We start from the raw sequence: 20,694 nt of genomic DNA, 5'->3' as shown, positions 1-20,694 counted from the left end.
GGAATCGATTATTGACCTTTTAGCTGGCTTTGGTGCCTTGGACATGAGCTAGGACCTTAAGATTCTGCATGAATGGAGGACTAGCAGCCGCGTTGCACGGGAGAAAGTGAAAAGTGTTCATATGTAGTAAAAACCTGAGAAATCCGTCTGTCTTCGTCATTTGTTATCGAATCGACTTAAAGCCAGTTCGTCACATTGGCCGCTCTTCTCTCTGAAACGGTTGTACTTATCGTCTGCAAAGCTATGTCGCGTACTGCTGTAGTCGGAGACACTAAAAGCACCACAGTAGAACACAGATGAAGCTCCTAAGATGACGTAATAGCCAGTAAGAAGTAGTAGAATTCAAGTTTTAGGTATCGGTTATTGACTTTTTAGCTGGCTTTGGTGCCTTGGACATGATCTACGACCTTAAGATTCTGCATGAAAGGAGGACTAGCAGCCGAGTTGCACGGGAGAATGTGAAAAGTGTTCATATGCAGTAAAAACCTGAGAAATCCGTCCGTTTTCGTCATTTGTTATCGAATCGACTTCAAGCCAGATCGTCACATTGGCCGCTCTTCTCTCTGAAACGGTTGTACTTATCGTCTGCAAAGCTATGTCGCGTGCTGCGGTATGCGGAGACACTAAAATCACCATAGTAGAACACAGAGGAAGCTTCTAAGTTGATGCAATAGCCAGTAAGAAGTAGAACAATTCAAGTTTTAGGTATCGATTATTGACTTTTTAGCTGGCTTCGGTGCCTTGGACATGAGCTAGGACCTCAAGATTCTGCATGAAAGGAGGATTAGCAGCCGATTTGCACGGGAGAATATGAAAAGTGTTCATATGTAGTAAAAACCTTAGAAATCCGTCCGTTTTCGTCATTTGTTATCGAATCGACTTCAAGCCAGATCGTCACATTGGCCGCTCTTCTCTCTGAAACGGTTGTACTTATCGTCTGCAAAGCTATGTCGCGTGCTGCGGTATGCTGAGACACTAAAAGCAACATAGTAGAACACAGATCAAGGTTCTAAGTTGATGTAATAGCCAGTAAGATGTAGTACAATTCAAGTTTTAGGTATTGAATGTGGACCTTTTAGCTGGCTTTGGTGCCTTGGACATGAGCTAGGACCTTAAGATTCTGCATGAAAGGAGGACTAGCAGCCGAGTTGCACGGAAGAATGTGAAAAGTGTTCATATGTAGTAAAAACCTGAGAAATCCGTCCTTTTTCGTCATTTGTTATCGAATCGACATAAAGCCAGATCGTCACATTAGCCGCTCTTCTCTCTGAAACGGTTGTGCTTATCGTCTGCAAAGCTATGTCGCGTGTTGCCGTAGGCGGAAACAAAAAAGGCACCATAGTAGAACACAGATGAAGCTTCTAAGTTGATGTAATAGCCAGTAATAAGTAGTCCTATTCAAGATTTAGGTATCGATTATTGACTTTTTAGCTGGCATCGGTACCTTGGACATGAGCTAGGATCTTAAGATTCTGCATGAAAGGAGGACTAGCAGCCGAGTTGCACGTGAGAATGTGAAAAGTGTTCATATGTAGTAAAAACCTAAGAAATCCGTCCGTTTTCGTCATTTGTTATCGAATCGACTTAAAGCCAGATCGTCACATTGGCCACTCTTCTCTTTGAAACGGTTGTACATATCGTCTGCAAAGCTATGTCGCGTGCAGCGGTATGTGGAGACACTAAAATCACCATAGTAGAACACAGATGAAGCTTCTAAGTTGATGTAATAGCCAGTAAGAATTTGTACAATTCAAGTTTTTGTAATCGATTATTGACTTTTTAGCTGGCTTTTGCCTTGGACATGAGCTAGGACTTTAAGATTCTGCATAAAAGGAGGACTAGCAGCCCAGTTGCACGGGAGAATGTGAAAAGTGTTCACATGTAGTAAAAACCTGAGACATCCGTCCGTTTTCGTCATTTGTTATTGAATCGACTTAAAGTCAGATCGTCACATTGGCCGCTCTTCTCTCTGAAACGGTTGTACTTATCGTCTGCAAAGCTATGTCGCGTACTGCGGTATGCTGAGAGACTAAAAGCACCATAGTAGAACACAGATGAAGCTTCTAAGTTGATGTAATAGCCAGTAAGAAGTAGTACAATTCAAGTTTTAGGTATTGAATATTGACCTTTTAGCTGGCTTTGGTGCCTTGGACATGAGCTAGGACCTTAAGATTCTGCATGAATGGAGGACTAGGAGCCGCGTTGCACGGGAGAAAGTGAAAAGTGTTCATATGTAGTAAAAACCTGAGAAATCCGTCTGTCTTCGTCATTTGTTATCGAATCGACTTAAAGCCAGTTCGTCACATTGGCCGCTCTGCTATCTGAAACGGTTGTACTTATCGTCTGCAAAGCTATGTCGCGTACTGCTGTATTCGGAGACACTAAAAGCACCACAGTAGAACACAGATGAAGCTCCTAAGATGACGTAATAGCCAGTAAGAAGTAGTACATTTCAAGTTTTAGGTATCGGTTATTGACTTTTTAGCTAGCTTTAGTGCCTTGGACAAGAGCTACGACCTTAAGATTCTGCATGAAAGGAGGACTAGCAGCCGAGTTGCACGGGAGAATGTGAAAAGTGTTCATATGTAGTAAAAACCTGAGAAATCCGTCCGTTTTCGTCATTTGTTATCGAATCGACTTCAAGCCAGATCGTCACATTGGCCGCTCTTCTCTCTGAAACGGTTGTACTAATCGTCTGCAAAGCTATGTCGCGTGCTGCGGTATGCGGAGACACTAAAATCACCATAGTAGAACACAGATGAAGCTTCTAAGTTGATGCAATAGCCAGTAAGTAGTAGAACAATTCAAGTTTTAGGTATCGATTATTGACTTTTTAGCTGGCTTCGGTGCCTTGGACATGAGCTAGGACCTCAAGATTCTGCATGAAAGGAGGACTAGCAGCCGATTTGCACGGGAGAATGTGAAAAGTGTTCATATGTAGTAAAAACCTTAGAAATCCGTCCGTTTTCGTCATTTGTTATCGAATCGACATAAAGCCAGATCGTCACATTGGCCGCTCTTCTCTCTGAAAGAGGTTGTACTTATCGTCTGCAAAGCTATGTCGCGTGCTGCGGTATGCTGAGACACTAAAAGCACCATAGTAGAACACAGATCAAGGTTCTAAGTTGATGTAATAGCCAGTAAGAAGTAGTACAATTCAAGTTTTAGGTATTGAATATGGACCTTTTAGCTGGCTTTGGTGCCTTGGACATGAGCTAGGACCTTAAGATTCTGCATGAAAGGAGGATTAGCAGCCGAGTTGCACGGAAGAATGTGAAAAGTGTTCATATGTAGTAAAAACCTGAGAAATCCGTCCTTTATCGTCATTTGTTATCGAATCGACATAAAGCCAGATCGTCACATTAGCCGCTCCTCTCTCTGAAACGGTTGTGCTTATCGTCTGCAAAGCTATGTCGCGTGTTGCCGTAGGCGGAAACAGGAAAAGCACCGTAGTAGAACACAGATGAAGCTTCTAAGTTGATGTAATAGCCAGTAATAAGTAGTCCTATTCAAGATTTAGGTATCGATTATTGACTTTTTAGCTGGCTTTCGTGCCTTGGACATGAGCCAGGACTTTAAGATTCTGCATAAAAGGAGGACTAGCAGCCCAGTTGCACGGGAGAATGTGAAAAGTGTTCATATGTAGTAAAAACCTGAGAAATCCGTCCGTTTTCGTCATTTGTTATCGAATCGACTTAAAGCCAGATCGTCACATTGGCCGCTCTTCTCTCTGAAAAGGTTGTACTTATCGTCTGCAAAGATTTGTCGCGTGCTGCGGTATGCGGAGACACTAAAAGCACCATAGTAGAACACAGACGAAGCTTCTAAGTTGATGTAATAGCCAGTAAGAAGTAGTACAATTCAAGTATTAGATATCGATTATTGACTTTTTAACTGGCTTTGGTGCCTTGGCCATGAGCTAGGACCATAAGATTCTGCATGAAATAAGGACTAGCAGCCCAGTTGCACGGGAGAATGTGAAAAGTGTTCATATGTAGTAAAAACCTGAGAAATTCGTCCGTTTTCGTCATTTGTTATCGAATCGACTTAAAGCCAGATCGTCACATTGGCCGCTCTTCTCTCTGAAACGGTTGTACTTACCGTCTGCAAAGCTATGTCGAGTGCTGCGGTATGCGGAGACACTAAAATCACCATAGTAGAACACAGATGAAGCTTCTAAGTTGATGCAATAGCCAGTAAGAAGTTGTACAATTCAAGTATTTTGAATCGATTATTGACTTTTTAGCTGGCTTTTGCTTGGACATGAGCTAGGACTTTAAGATTCTGCATAAAAGGAGGACTAGAAGCCCAGTTGCACGGGAGAATGTGAACACTGTTCACATGTAGTAAAAACCTGAGAAATCCGTCGTCTTCGTCATTTGTTATCGAATCGACTTAAAGCCAGTTCGTCACATCGGCCGCTCTGCTCTCTGAAACGGTTGTACTTATCGTCTGCAAAGCTATGTCGCGTACTGCTGTATTCGGAGACACTAAAAGCACCGAAGTAGAACACGGATGAAGCTCCTAAGATGACGTAATAGCCCGTAAGAAGTAGTACATTTCAAGTTTAAGGTATCGGTTATTGACTTTTTAGCTGGCTTTGGTGCTTTGGACATGAGCTAGGACCTTAAGATTCTGCATGAATGGAGGACTAGCAGCCGAGTTGCACGGGAGAATGTGAAAAGAGTTCATATGTAGTAAAAACCTGAGAAATCCGTCCGTTTTCGTCATTTGTTATCGAATCGACTTAAAGCCAGAACGTCACATTGGCTGCTCTTCTCTCTGAAACGGTTGTACTTATCGTCTGCAAAGCTATGTCGCGTGTTGCCGTAGGCGTAAACAGGAAAACACCATAGTAGAACACAGATGAAGCTTCTAAGTTGATGTAATAGCCAGTAAGAAGTAGTCAAATTCAAGATTTAGGTATCGATTATTGACTTTTTAGCTGGCTTTGGTGCCTTAGACATGAGCTAGGACCTTAAGATTCTGCATAAAAGGAGGAGTAGCAGCCGAGTTGCACGGGAGAATGTGAAAAGTGTTCATATGTAGTAAAACCCTGAGAAATCCGTCCGTTTTCGTCATTTGCTATCGAATCGACTGAAAGCCAGATCGTCACATTGGCCGCTCTTCTCTCTGAAACGGCTGTACTTATCGTCTGCAAAGCTATGTCGCGTGCTGCGGTATGCGGAGACACTAAAATCACCATAGTAGAACACAGATGAAGCTTCTAAGTTGATGCAATAGCCAGTAAGAAGTAGAACAATTCAAGTTTTAGGTATCGATTATTGACTTTTTAGCTGGCTTCAGTACCTTGGACATGAGCTAGGACCTTAAGATTCTGCATGAAAGGAGGACTAGCAGCCGAGTTGCACGAGAGAATGTAAAAAGTGTTCATATGTAGTAAAAACCTGAGAAATCCGTCCGTTTTCGTCATTTGTTATCGAATCGACTTCAAGCCAGATCGTCACATTGGCCGCTCTTCTCTCTGAAACGGTTGTACTTATCGTCTGCAAAGCTATGTCGCGTGCTGCGGTATGCTGAGACTCTAAAAGCACCATAGTAGAACACAGATGAAGCTTCTAAGTTGATGTAATAGCCAGTAAGAAGTAGTACAATTCAAGTTTTAGGTATCGATTATTGACTTTTTAGCTGGCTTTGGTGCCTTGGACATGAGCTAGGACCTTGACATTCTGCATGAAAGAAGGACTAGCAGCCGAGTTGCACGGGAGACTGTGAAAAGTTTTCATATGTAGTAAAAACCTGAGAAATCCGTCCGTTTTCGTCATTTGTTATCGAATCGACTTAAAGCCAAATCGTCACATTGGCTACTCTTCTCTCTGAAACGGTTGTACTTATCGTCTGCAAAGCTATGTCGCGTGCTGCGGTATGTGGAGACACTAAAAGCACCGTAGTAGAACACAGATGAAGCTTCTAAGTTGATGTAATAGCCAGTAAGAAGTAGTAGAATTCAAGTTTTAGGTATCGATTATTCACTTTTTAGCTGGCTTTCGTGACTTGGACATGAGCAAGGACCTTAAGATTCTGCATGAGAGGAGGACTATCAGCCGAGTTGAACGGGAGAATGTGAAAAGTGTTCATATGTAGTAAAAACCTGAGAAATCCGTCCGTTTTCATCATTTGTTATCGAATCGACTTAAAGCCAAATCGTCACATTGGCTACTCTTCTCTCTGAAACGGTTGCACTTATCGTCTGCAAAGCTATGTCGCGTGCTGCGGTATGTGGAGACACTAAAAGCACCATAGTAGAACACAGATGAAGCTTCTAAGTTGATGTAATAGCCAGTAAGAAGTAGTACAATTCAAGTTTTAGGTATCGGTTATTGACTTTTTAGCTGGCTTTGGTGCCTTGGACATGAGCTAGGACCTTAAGATTCTGCATGAAAGGAGGACTAGCTGCCGAGTTGCACGGGAGAATGTGAAAAGTGTTCATATGTAGTAAAAACCCAAGAAATCCGTCCTTTTTCGTCATTTGTTAGCGAATCGACTTATAGCCAGATCGTCACATTGGCCGCTCTTCTCTCTGAAACGGTTGTACTTATCGTCTGCAAAGCTATGTCGCGTGCTGCGGTATGCGGAGACACTAAAATCATCATAGTAGAACACAGATGAAGCATCTAAGTGTATTTAATAGCCAGTAAGAAGTAGTACAATTCAAGTTTTAGGTATTGAATATTGACCTTTTAGCTGGCTTTGGTGCCTTGGATATGAGCTAGGACCTTGACATTCTGCATGAAAGGAGGACTAGCAGCCGCGTTGCACGGGAGAATGTGAAAAGTGTTCATATGTAGTAAAAACCTGAGAAATCCGTCCGTTTTCATCATTTGTTATCGAATCGACTTAAAGCCAGATCGTCACATTGGCCGCTCTTCTCTCTGAAACGGTTGTATTTATCGTCTGCAAAGCTATGTCGCGTGCTGCGGTATGCGGAGACACTAAAATCAACATAGTAGAACACAGATGAAGCTTCTAAGTTGATGTAATAGCCAGTAAGAAGTAGTACAGTTCAAGTTTTAGGTATTGAATGTTGACCTTTTAGCTGGCTTTGGTGCCTTGGACATGAGCTAGGACCTTAAGATCCTGCATGAATGGAGGACTAGCAGCCGAGTTGCACGGCAGAATGTGAAAAGTGTTCATATGTAGTAAAAACATGAGAAATCCGTCCGTTTTCGTCATTTGTTATCGAATTGACTCAAAGCCAGATCGTCACATTGGCCGCTCTTCTCTCTGAAACGGTTGTACTTATCGTCTGCAAAGCTGTGTCACGTGCTGCGGCATGCGGAGAAATTAAAAGCACCGTAGTAGAACACAGATGAAGCTTCTAAGTTGATGTAATAGCCTTTAAGAAGTTAGGTATCAATTATTGACTTTTTAGCTGGCTTTGGTGCCTTGGACATGAGCTAGGACCTTAACATTCTGCATGAAAGGAGGACTAGCAGCCGCGTTGCTCGGGAGAATGTGAAAAGTGTTCATATGTAGTAAATACCTGAGAAATCCGTCCGGTTTCGTCATTTGTTATCGAATCGAGTTAAAGCCAGATCGTCACATTGGCCACTCTTCTCTCTGAAACGGTTGTACTTATCGTCTACAAAGCTATGTCGCGTGATGCGGTATTCGGAGACACTAAAAGCACCATAGTAGAACACAGATGAAGCTTCTAAGTTGATGTAATAGCCAGAAACAAGTAGTCCAATTCAAGTTTTAGGTATCGATTATTGACTTTTTAGCTGGCTTTGGTGCCTTGGACATGAGCTAGGACCTTAAGATTCTGCATAAAAGGAGGACTAGCAGCCCAGTTGCACGGGAGAATGTGAAAAGTGCTCATATGTAGTAAAAACCTGAGAAATCCGTCCGTTTCTCGTCATTTGTTATCGAATCGACTTCAAGCCAGATCGTCACATTGGCCGCTCTTCTCTCTGAAACGGTTGTACTTATCGTCTGCAAAGCCATGTCGCGTGCTGCGGTATGCGGAGACACTAAAAGCACCATAGTAGAATACATATGAAGCTTCAAAGTTGATGTAATAGCCAGAAAGAAGTAGAACAATTCAAGTTTTAGGTATCGATTATTGACTTTTTAGCTGGCTTCGGTGCCTTGGACATGAGCTAGGACCTTAAGATTCTGCATGAAAGGAGGACTAGCAGCCGATTTGCACGGGAGAATGTGAAAAGTGCTCATATGTAGTAAAAACCTTAGAAATCCGTCCGTTTTCGTCATTTGTTATCGAATCGACATAAAGCCAGATCGTCACATTGGCCGCTCTTCTCTCTGAAACGGTTGTACTTATCGTCTGCAAAGCTATGTCGCGTGCTGCGGTATGCTGAGACACCAAAAGCACCATAGTAGAACACAGATCAACGTTCTAAGTTGATGTAATAGCCAGTAAGAAGTAGTACAATTCAAGTTTTAGGTATTGAATATGGACCTTTCATCTGGCTTTGGTGCCTTGGACATGAGCTAGGACCTTAAGATTCTGCATGAATGGAGGACTAGCAGCCGAGTTGCACGGGAGAATGTGAAAAGAGTTCATATGTAGTAAAAACCTGAGAAATCCGTCCGTTTTCGTCATTTGTTATCGAATCGACTTAAAGCCAGAACGTCACATTGGCCGCTCTTCTCTCTGAAACGGTTGTACTTATCGTCTGCAAAGCTATGTCGCGTGTTGCCGTAGGCGTAAACAGGAAAACACCATAGTAGAACACAGATGAAGCTTCTAAGTTGATGTAATAGCCAGTAAGAAGTAGTCAAATTCAAGATTTAGGTATCGATTATTGACTTTTTAGCTGGCTTTGGTGCCTTGGACATGAGCTAGGACCTTAAGATTCTGCATAAAAGGAGGAGTAGCAGCCGAGTTGCACGGGAGAATGTGAAAAGTGTTCATATGTAGTAAAACCCTGAGAAATCCGTCCGTTTTCGTCATTTGTTATCGAATCGACTTAAAGCCAGATCGTCACATTGGCCGCTCTTCTCTCTGAAACGGTTGTACTTATCGTCTGCAAAGCTATGTCACGTGCTGCGGTATGCGGAGACACTAAAATCACCATAGTAGAACACAGATGAAGCTTCTAAGTTGATGCAATAGCCAGTAAGAAGTAGAACAATTCAAGTTTTAGGTATCGATTAATGACTTTTTAGCTGGCTTCGGTACCTTGGACATGAGCTAGGACCTTAAGATTCTGCATGAAAGGAGGACTAGCAGCCGAGTTGCACGAGAGAATGTAAAAAGTGTTCATATGTAGTAAAAACCTGAGAAATCCGTCCGTTTTCGTCATTTGTTATCGAATCGACTTAAAGCCAGATCGTCACATTGGCCGCTCTTCTCTCTGAAACGGTTGTACTTATCGTCTGCAAAGCTATGTCGCGTGCTGCGGTATGCTGAGACTCTAAAAGCACCATAGTAGAACACAGATGAAGCTTCTAAGTTGATGTAATAGCCAGTAAGAAGTAGTACAATTCAAGTTTTAGGTATCGATTATTGACTTTTTAGCTGGCTTTGGTGCCTTGGACATGAGCTAGGACCTTGACATTCTGCATGAAAGAAGGACTAGCAGCCGAGTTGCACGGGAGACTGTGAAAAGTTTTCATATGTAGTAAAAACCTGAGAAATCCGTCCGTTTTCGTCATTTGTTGTCGAATCGACTTAAAGCCAAATCGTCACATTGGCTACTCTTCTCTCTGAAACGGTTGTACTTATCGTCTGCAAAGCTATGTCGCGTGCTGCGGTATGTGGAGACACTAAAAGCACCGTAGTAGAACACAGATGAAGCTTCTAAGTTGATGAAATAGCCAGTAAGAAGTAGTAGAATTCAAGTTTTAGGTATCGATTATTGACTTTTTAGCTGGCTTTCGTGACTTGGACATGAGCAAGGACCTTAAGATTCTGCATGAAAGGAGGACTATCAGCCGAGTTGCACGGGAGAATGTGAAAAGTGTTCATATGTAGTAAAAACCTGAGAAATCCGTCCGTTTTCGTCATTTGTTATCGAATCGACTTAAAGCCAAATCGTCACATTGGCTACTCTTCTCTCTGAAACGGTTGCACTTATCGTCTGCAAAGCTATGTCACGTGCTGCGGTATGTGGAGACACTAAAAGCACCATAGTAGAACACAGATGAAGCTTCTAAGTTGATGTAATAGCCAGTAAGAAGTAGTACAATTCAAGTTTTAGGTATCGGTTATTGACTTTTTAGCTGGCTTTGGTGCCTTGGACATGAGCTAGGACCTTAAGATTCTGCATGAAAGGAGGACTAGCTGCCGAGTTGCACGGGAGAATGTGAAAAGTGTTCATATGTAGTAAAAACCTGAGAAATCCGTCCGTTTTCATCATTTGTTATCGAATCGACTTAAAGCCAGATCGTCACATTGGCCGCTCTTCTCTCTGAAACGGTTGTATTTATCGTCTGCAAAGCTATGTCGCGTGCTGCGGTATGCGGAGACACTAAAATCAACATAGTAGAACACAGATGAAGCTTCTAAGTTGATGTAATAGCCAGTAAGAAGTAGTACAGTTCAAGTTTTAGGTATTGAATATTGACCTTTTAGCTGGCTTTGGTGCCTTGGACATGAGCTAGGACCTTAAGATCCTGCATGAATGGAGGACTAGCAGCCGAGTTGCACGGCAGAATGTGAAAAGTGTTCATATGTAGTAAAAACATGAGAAATCCGTCCGTTTTCGTCATTTGTTATCGAATTGACTCAAAGCCAGATCGTCACATTGGCCGCTCTTCTCTCTGAAACGGTTGTACTTATCGTCTGCAAAGCTGTGTCACGTGCTGCGGCATGCGGAGAAATTAAAAGCACCGTAGTAGAACACAGATGAAGCTTCTAAGTTGATGTAATAGCCTTTAAGAAGTTAGGTATCAATTATTGACTTTTTAGCTGGCTTTGGTGCCTTGGACATGAGCTAGGACCTTAACATTCTGCATGAAAGGAGGACTAGCAGCCGCGTTGCTCGGGAGAATGTGAAAAGTGTTCATATGTAGTAAAAACCTGAGAAATCCGTTCGTTTCTCGTCATTTGTTATCGAATCGACTTCAAGCCAGATCGTCACATTGGCCGCTCTTCTCTCTGAAACGGTTGTACTTATCGTCTGCAAAGCCATGTCGCGTGCTGCGGTATGCGGAGACACTAAAAGCACCATAGTAGAATACATATGAAGCTTCAAAGTTGATGTAATAGCCAGAAAGAAGTAGAACAATTCAAGTTTTAGGTATCGATTATTGACTTTTTAGCTGGCTTCGGTGCCTTGGACATGAGCTAGGACCTCAAGATTCTGCATGAAAGGAGGACTAGCAGCCGATTTGCACGGGAGAATGTGAAAAGTGTTCATATGTAGTAAAAACCTTAGAAATCCGTCCGTTTTCGTCATTTGTTATCGAATCGACATAAAGCCAGATCGTCACATTGGCCGCTCTTCTCTCTGAAACGGTTGTACTTATCGTCTGCAAAGCTATGTCGCGTGCTGCGGTATGCTGAGACACTAAAAGCACCATAGTAGAACACAGATCAACGTTCTAAGTTGATGTAATAGCCAGTAAGAAGTAGTACAATTCAAGTTTTAGGTATTGAATATGGACCTTTCATCTGGCTTTGGTGCCTTGGACATGAGCTAGGACCTTAAGATTCTGCATGAATGGAGGACTAGCAGCCGAGTTGCACGGGAGAATGTGAAAAGAGTTCATATGTAGTAAAAACCTGAGAAATCCGTCCGTTTTCGTCATTTGTTATCGAATCGACTTAAAGCCAGAACGTCACATTGGCCGCTCTTCTCTCTGAAACGGTTGTACTTATCGTCTGCAAAGCTATGTCGCGTGTTGCCGTAGGCGTAAACAGGAAAACACCATAGTAGAACACAGATGAAGCTTCTAAGTTGATGTAATAGCCAGTAAGAAGTAGTCAAATTCAAGATTTAGGTATCGATTATTGACTTTTTAGCTGGCTTTGGTGCCTTGGACATGAGCTAGGACCTTAAGATTCTGCATAAAAGGAGGAGTAGCAGCCGAGTTGCACGGGAGAATGTGAAAAGTGTTCATATGTAGTAAAACCCTGAGAAATCCGTCCGTTTTCGTCATTTGTTATCGAATCGACTTAAAGCCAGATCGTCACATTGGCCGCTCTTCTCTCTGAAACGGTTGTACTTATCGTCTGCAAAGCTATGTCGCGTGCTGCGGTATGCGGAGACACTAAAATCACCATAGTAGAACACAGATGAAGCTTCTAAGTTGATGCAATAGCCAGTAAGAAGTAGAACAATTCAAGTTTTAGGTATCGATTATTGACTTTTTAGCTGGCTTCGGTACCTTGGACATGAGCTAGGACCTTAAGATTCTGCATGAAAGGAGGACTAGCAGCCGAGTTGCACGAGAGAATGTAAAAAGTGTTCATATGTAGTAAAAACCTGAGAAATCCGTCCGTTTTCGTCATTTGTTATCGAATCGACTTAAAGCCAGATCGTCACATTGGCCGCTCTTCTCTCTGAAACGGTTGTACTTATCGTCTGCAAAGCTATGTCGCGTGCTGCGGTATGCTGAGACTCTAAAAGCACCATAGTAGAACACAGATGAAGCTTCTAAGTTGATGTAATAGCCAGTAAGAAGTAGTACAATTCAAGTTTTAGGTATCGATTATTGACTTTTTAGCTGGCTTTGGTGCCTTGGACATGAGCTAGGACCTTGACATTCTGCATGAAAGAAGGACTAGCAGCCGAGTTGCACGGGAGACTGTGAAAAGTTTTCATATGTAGTAAAAACCTGAGAAATCCGTCCGTTTTCGTCATTTGTTGTCGAATCGACTTAAAGCCAAATCGTCACATTGGCTACTCTTCTCTCTGAAACGGTTGTACTTATCGTCTGCAAAGCTATGTCGCGTGCTGCGGTATGTGGAGACACTAAAAGCACCGTAGTAGAACACAGATGAAGCTTCTAAGTTGATGTAATAGCCAGTAAGAAGTAGTAGAATTCAAGTTTTAGGTATCGATTATTGACTTTTTAGCTGGCTTTCGTGACTTGGACATGAGCAAGGACCTTAAGATTCTGCATGATAGGAGGACTATCAGCCGAGTTGCACGGGAGAATGTGAAAAGTGTTCATATGTAGTAAAAACCTGAGAAATCCGTCCGTTTTCGTCATTTGTTATCGAATCGACTTAAAGCCAAATCGTCACATTGGCTACTCTTCTCTCTGAAACGGTTGCACTTATCGTCTGCAAAGCTATGTCGCGTGCTGCGGTATGTGGAGACACTAAAAGCACCATAGTAGAACACAGATGAAGCTTCTAAGTTGATGTAATAGCCAGTAAGAAGTAGTACAATTCAAGTTTTAGGTATCGGTTATTGACTTTTTAGCTGGCTTTGGTGCCTTGGACATGAGCTAGGACCTTAAGATTCTGCATGAAAGGAGGACTAGCTGCCGAGTTGCACGGGAGAATGTGAAAAGTGTTCATATGTAGTAAAAACCCAAGAAATCCGTCCTTTTTCGTCATTTGTTAGCGAATCGACTTATAGCCAGATCGTCACATTGGCCGCTCTTCTCTCTGAAACGGTTGTACTTATCGTCTGCAAAGCTATGTCGCGTGCTGCGGTATGCGGAGACACTAAAATCACCATAGTAGAACACAGATGAAGCATCTAAGTTGATGTAATAGCCAGTAAGAAGTAGTCCAATTCAAGTTTTAGGTATCGATTATTGACTTTTTAGCTGGCTTTGGTGCCTTTGACATGGCCTATGACCTTAAGATTCTGCATGAAAATAGGACTAGCAGCCGAGTTGCACGGGAGAATGTGAAAAGTGTTCATATGTAGTAAAAACCTGAGAAATCCGTCCGTTTTCGTCATTTGTTATCGAATCGACTTAAAGCCAGATCGTCACATTGGCCGCTCTTCTCTCTGAAACGGTTGTACTTATCGTCTGCAAAGCTATGTCGCGTGCTGCGGTATGCGGAGACACTAAAAGCACCATAGTAGAACACAGATGAAGCTTCTACGTGTATGTAATAGCCAGTAAGAAGTAGTACAATTCAAGTTTTAGGTATTGAATATTGACCTTTTAGCTGGCTTTGGTGCCTTGGATATGAGCTAGGACCTTGACATTCAGCATGAAAGGAGGACTAGCAGCCGCGTTGCACGGGAGAATGTGAAAAGTGTTCATATGTAGTAAAAACCTGAGAAATCCGTCCGTTTTCATCATTTGTTATCGAATCGACTTAAAGCCAGATCGTCACATTGGCCGCTCTTCTCTCTGAAACGGTTGTATTTATCGTCTGCAAAGCTATGTCGCGTGCTGCGGTATGCGGAGACACTAAAATCAACATAGTAGAACACAGATGAAGCTTCTAAGTTGATGTAATAGCCAGTAAGAAGTAGTACAGTTCAAGTTTTAGGTATTGAATATTGACCTTTTAGCTGGCTTTGGTGCCTTGGACATGAGCTAGGACCTTAAGATCCTGCATGAAAGGAGGACTAGCATCCGAGTTGCACGGCAGAATGTGAAAAGTGTTCATATGTAGTAAAAACATGAGAAATCCGTCCGTTTTCGTCATTTGTTATCGAATTGACTTAAAGCCAGATCGTCACATTGGCCGCTCTTCTCTCTGAAACGGTTGTACTTATCGTCTGCAAAGCTGTGTCGCGTGCTGCGGCATGCGGAGAAATTAAAAGCACCGTAGTAGAACACAGATGAAGCTTCTAAGTTGATGTAATAGCCTTTAAGAAGTTAGGTATCAATTATTGACTTTTTAGCTGGCTTTGGTGCATTGGACATGAGGTAGGACCTTAACATTCTGCATGAAAGGAGGACTAGCAGCCGAGTTGCACGGGAGAATGTGAAAAGTGTTCATATGTAATAAAAACCTGAGAAATCCGTCCGTTTTCGTCATTTGTTATCGAATCGACTTAAAGCCAGATCGTCACATTGGCCACTCTTCTATCTGAAACGGTTGTACTTATCGTCTACAAAGCTATGTCGCGTGCTGCGGTATGCGGAGACACTTAAAGCACCATAGTAGAACACAGATGAAGCTTCTAAGTTGATGTAATAGCCAGAAAGAAGTAGTACAATTCAAGTTTTAGGTATCGATTATTGACTTTTTAGCTGGCTTTGGTGCCTTGGACATGAGCTAGGACCTTAACATTCTGCATGAAAGGAGGACTAGCAGCCGAGCTGCACGGGAGAATGTGAAAAGTGTTCATATGTAGTAAAAACCTGAGAAATTCGTCCGTTTTCGTCATTTTTTATCGAATCGACTTAAAGCCAGATCGTCACATTGGCCGCTCTTCTCTCTGAAACGGTTGTATTTATCGTCTGCAAAGCTATGTCGCGTGCTGCGCTATGCGGAGACACTAAAAGCACAATAGTAGAACACAGATGAAGCTTCTAAGTTGATGTAATAGCCAGTAAGAAGTAGTACAATTCAAGTTTTAGGTATCGATTATTGACTTCTTAGCTGGCTTTGGTGCCTTGTACATGAGCTAGGACCTTAAGATTCTGCATGAAAGGAGGAGTAGCAGCCGAGTTGCACGGGAGAATGTGAAAAGTGTTTATATGTAGTAAAAACCGGAGAAATTCGTCCGTTTTCGTCATTTGTTATCGAATCGACTGAAAGCCAGATCGTCACATTGGCCGCTCTTCTCTCTGAAACGGTTGTACTTATCGTCTGCAAAGCTATGTCGCGTGCTGCGGTATGCGGAGACACTAAAATCACCATAGTAGAACACAGATGAAGCTACTAAGTTGATGCAATAGCCAGTAAGAAGTAGTCCAATTCAAGATTTAGGTATCGATTATTGACCTTTTAGCTGGCTTCGGTACCTTGGACATGAGCTAGGACCTTAAGATTCTGCATAAAAGGAGGACTAGCAGCCCAGTTGCACGGGAGAATGTGAAAAGTGTTCATATGCAGTAAAAACCTGAGAAATCCGTCGGTTTTCGTCATTTGTTATCGAATCGACTTAAAGCCAGATCGTCACATTGGCCGCTCTTCTCTCTGAAACGCTTGTACTTATCGTCTGCAAAGCTATGTCGCGTACTACGGTATTCGGAGACACTAAATCCACCATAGTAGAACACAGATGAAGCTCCTAAGATGATGTAATAGCCAGTAAGAAGTAGTAGAATTCAAGTTTTAGGTAATGAATATTGACCTTTTAGCTGGCTTTGGTGCCTTGGACATGAGCTAGGACCTTAAGATTCTGCATGAAAGGAGGACTAGCAGCCGAGTTGCACGGGAGAATGTGAAAAGTGTTCATATGTAGTAAAAACCTGACAAATCCGTCCGTTTTCGTCATTTGTTATCGAATCGACTCAAAGCCAGATCGTCACATTGGCCGCTCTTCTCTCTGAAACGGTTGTACTTATCGTCTGCAAAGCTATGTCGCGTGCTGCGGTATGCGGAGACACTAAAATCAACATAGTAGAACACAGATGAAGCTTCTAAGTTGATGTAATAGCCAGTAAGAAGTAGTACAGTTCAAGTTTTAGGTATTGAATATTGACCTTTTAGCTGGCTTTGGTGCCTTGGACAAGAGCTAGGACCTTAAGATTCTGCATGAAAGGAGGACTAGCAGCCGAGTTGCACGGCAGAATGTGAAAAGTGTTCATATGTAGTAAAAACCTGAGAAATCCGTCCGTTTTCGTCATTTGTTATCGAATTGACTTAAAGCCAGATCGTCACATTGGCCGCTCTTCTCTCTGAAACGGTTGTACTTATCGTCTGCAAAGCTGTGTCGCGTGCTGCGGCATGCGGAGAAACTAAAAGCACCGTAGTAGAACACAGATGAAGATTCTAAGTTGACGTAATAGCCATTAAGAAGTTAGGTATCGATTATTGACTTTTTAGCTGGCTTTGGTGCCTTGGACATGAGCTAGGACCTTAACATTCTGCATGAAAGGAGGACTAGCAGCCGCGTTGCTCGGGAGAATGTGAAAAGTGTTCATATGTAGCAAATACCTGAGAAATCCGTCCGGTTTCGTCATTTGTTATCGAATCGGGTTAAAGCCAGATCGTCACATTGGCCGCTCTTCTCTCTGAAACGGTTGTACTTATGGTCTGCAAAGCTATGTCGCGTGCTGCGGTATGCTGAGACACTAAAAGCACCATAGTAGAACACAGATGATGCTTCTAAGTTGATGTAATAGCCAGAAAGAAGTAGTCCAATTCAAGTTTTAGGTATCGATTATTGACTTTTTAGCTGGCTTTGGTGCCTTGGACATGAGCTAGGACCTTAAGATTCTGCATAAAAGGAGGACTAGCAGCCCAGTTGCACGGGAGAATGTGAAAAGTGCTCATATTTAGTAAAAACCTGAGAAATCCGTCCGTTTTCGTCATTTGTTATCGAATCGACTTAAAGCCAGATCGTCACATAGGCCGCTCTTCTCTCTGAAACGGTTGTACTTATCGTCTGCAAAGCTATGTCGCGTGCTGCGGTATGCGGAGACACTAAAAGCACCATAGTAGAACACATATGAAGCTTCAAAGTTGATGTAATAGCCAGAAAGAAGAAGTCCAATTCAAGTTTAAGGTATCGATTATTGACTTTTTAGCTGGCTTTATTGCCTTGGTCATGAGCTAGGACCTTAAGATTCTGCATGAAAGGAGGACTAGCAGCCCAGTTGCACGGGAGAATGTGAAAAGTGCTCATATGTAGTAAAAACCTTAGAAATCCGTCCGTTTTCATCATTTGTTATCGAATCGACTTAAAGCCAGATCGTCACATTGGCCGCTCTTCTCTCTGAAATGGTTGTACTTATCGTCTGCATAGCTATGTCGCGTGCTGCGGTATGCGGAGACACTAAAAGCACCATAGTAGAACACATATGAAGCTTCAAAGTTGATGAAATAGCCAGTAACAAGTAGTACAGTCCAAGTTTTAGGTATCGATTATTGACTTTTTAGCTGGCTTTGGTGCATTGGACATGAGCTAGGACCTTAACATTCTGCATGAAAGGAGGACTAGCAGCCGAGTTGCACGGGAGAATGTGAAAAGTGTTCATATGTAATAAAAACCTGAGAAATCCGTCCGTTTTCGTCATTTGTTATCGAATCGACTTAAAGCCAGATCGTCACATTGGCCGCTCTTCTCTCTGAAACGGTTGTATTTCTCGTCTGCAAAGCAATGTCGCGTGCTGCGGTATGCGGAGACACTAAAAGCACCATAGTAGAACACAGACCAAGCTTCTAAGTTGATGTAATAGCCAGTAAGAAGTAGTACAGTTCAAGTTTTAGGTATTGAATATTGACCATTTAGCTGGCTTTGGTGCCTTGGACATGAGCTAGGACCTTAAGATTCTGCATGAAAGGAGGACTAGCAGCAGCGTTGCTCGGGAGAATGTGAAAAGTGTTCATATGTAGTAAAAACCTGAGAAATCCGTCCGGTTTCGTCATTTGTTATCGAATCGAGTTAAAGCCAGATCGTCACATTGGCCGCTCTTCTCTCTGAAACGGTTGTACTTATCGTCTGCAAAGCTATGTCGCGTGCTGCGGTATGCGGAGACACTAAAATCAACATACTAGAACACAGATGAAGCTTCTAAGTTGATGTAATAGGCAGTAAGATGTAGTACAGTTCAAGTTTTAGGTATTGAATATTGACCTTTTAGCTGGCTTTGGTGCCTTGGACAAGAGCTAGGACCTTAAGATTCTGCATGAAAGGAGGATTAGCAGCCGAGTTGCACGGGAGAATGTGAAAAGTGCTCATATGTAGTAAAAACCTGAGAAATCCGTCCGTTTTCATCATTAGTTATCGAATCGACTTAAAGCCAGATCGTCACATTGGCCGCTCTTCTCTCTGAAACGCTTGTACTTATCGTCTGCAAAACTATGTCGCGTGCTGCGGTATGCGGAGAAACTAAAAGCACCATAGTAGATCACAGATGAAGCTTCTAAGATGATGTAATAGCCAGTAAGAAGTAGTACAATTCAAGTTTTAGGTATCGATTATTGACTTTTTAGCTGGCTTTGGTGCCTTGGACATGAGCTAGGACCTTAAGATTCTGCATAAAAGGAGGACTAGCAGCCCAGTTGCACGGGAGAATGTGAAAAGTGCTCATATGTAGTAAAAACCTGAGAAATCCGTCCGTTTTCATCATTAGTTATCGAATCGACTTAAAGCCAGATCGTCACATTGGCCGCTCTTCTCTCTGAAATGGTTGTACTTATCGTCTGCATAGCTATGTCGCGTGCTGCGGTATGCGGAGACACTAAAAGCACCGTAGTAGAACACATATGAAGCTTCAAAGTTGATGTAATAGCCAGTAACAAGTAGTACAGTCCAAGTTTTAGGTATCGATTATTGACTTTTTAGCTATCTTTGGTGCATTGGACATGAGCTAGGACCTTAACATTCTGCATGAAAGGAGGACTAGCAGCCGAGTTGCACGGGAGAATGTGAAAAGTGTTCATATGTAATAAAAACCTGAGAAATCCGTCCGTTTTCGTCATTTGTTATCGAATCGACTTAAAGCCAGATCGTCACATTGGCCGCTCTTCTATCTGAAACGGTTGTACTTATCGTCTGCAAAGCTATGTCGCGTGCTGCGGTATGCGGAGACACTAAAATCACCATACTAGAACACAGATGAAGCTACTAAGTTGATGCAATAACCAGTAAGAAGTAGTCCAATTCAAGATTTAGGTATTGAATATTGACCTTTTAGCTGGCTTTGGTGCCTTGGACATGAGCAAGGACCGTAAGATTCTGCATGAAAGGAGGACTAGCAGCCGAGTTGCACGGGAGAATGTTAAAAGTGTTCATATGTAGTAAAAACCTGAGAAATCCGTCCGTTTTCGTCATTTGTTATCGAATCGACTTAAAGCCAGATCGTCACATTGGCCGCTCTTCTCTCTGAAACGGTTGTATTTATCGTCTGCAAAGCTATGTCGCGTGCTACGCTATACGGAGACACTAAAAGCACCATAATAGAACACAGATGAAGCTTCCAAGTTGATGTAATAGCCAGTAAGAAGTAGTAGAATTCAAGTTTTTTGAATGAATATTGACCTTTTAGCTGGCTTTGGTGCCTTGGACATGAGCTAGGACCTTAAGATTCTGCATGAAAGGAGGATTAGCAGCCGAGTTGCACGGGAGAATGAGAAAAGTGTTCATATGTAGTAAAAACCTGACAAATCCGTCCGTTTTCGTCATTTGTTATCGAATCGACTTAAAGCCAGATCGTCACATTGGCCGCTCTTCTCTCTAGAACGGTTGTATTTATCGTCTGCAAAGCTATGTCGCGTGCTGCGGTATGCGGAGACACTAAAAGCACCATAGTAGAACACAGACCAAGCTTCTAAGTTGATGTAATAGCCAGTAAGAAGTAGTACAGTTCAAGTTTTAGGTATTGAATATTGACCTTTTAGCTGGCTTTGGTGCCTTGGACATGAGCTAGGACCTTAAGATTCTGCATGAAAGGAGGACTAGCAGCCGAGTTGCACGGGAGAATGTGAAAAGTGTTCATATGTAGTAAAAACCTGAGAAATCCGTCCGTTTTCGTCATTTGTTATCGAATTGACTTAAAGCCAGATCGTCACATTGGCCGCTCTTCTCTCTGAAACGGTTGTACTTATCGTCTGCAAAGCTGTGTCGCGTGCTGCGGTATGCGGAGACACTAAAAGCACCGTAGTAGAACACAGATGAAGCTTCTAAGTTGATGTAATAGCCAGTAAGAAGTTAGGTATCGATTATT

Source organism: Schistocerca gregaria, unplaced genomic scaffold (assembly GCF_023897955.1).
Source record: "Schistocerca gregaria isolate iqSchGreg1 unplaced genomic scaffold, iqSchGreg1.2 ptg000244l, whole genome shotgun sequence".
NCBI classification, from domain to species: domain Eukaryota; kingdom Metazoa; phylum Arthropoda; class Insecta; order Orthoptera; family Acrididae; genus Schistocerca; species Schistocerca gregaria.
This window is presented reverse-complemented; position numbering follows the sequence as displayed.